This window comes from Podarcis vaucheri (assembly GCF_965113315.1).
Source record: "Podarcis vaucheri genome assembly, chromosome: 14".
Classification (NCBI taxonomy): domain Eukaryota; kingdom Metazoa; phylum Chordata; class Lepidosauria; order Squamata; family Lacertidae; genus Podarcis; species Podarcis vaucheri.
Window position 1 is genome coordinate 19660266 of NC_138752.1, and position 293 is coordinate 19660558.

Here is a 293-nt window from a genome sequence, read left to right on the forward strand (position 1 = left end):
AGTTATCGCATATAAAAACAATTTTTTAATCTTGTCTATTAATGTCAGTGCCTACAATACCAAGTAGAAATGCTTCTGGTTTGTTTTTTTTACAAATGTATATTTCAACATCTTTTTCATCTCATTATAAATCATTTCCCAGAAGCATTTCACTTTCTTACATTCCTGGCTTTCAGTTTCCTTGGAATGAGGGTCAGAGGAGACTGTGGTGTCTTTCACATGAATGGCTTTCTTTACACATATATTATACAACTTGACGACAGGGGAGGGGGGCTCACAGCATGAACCCCACA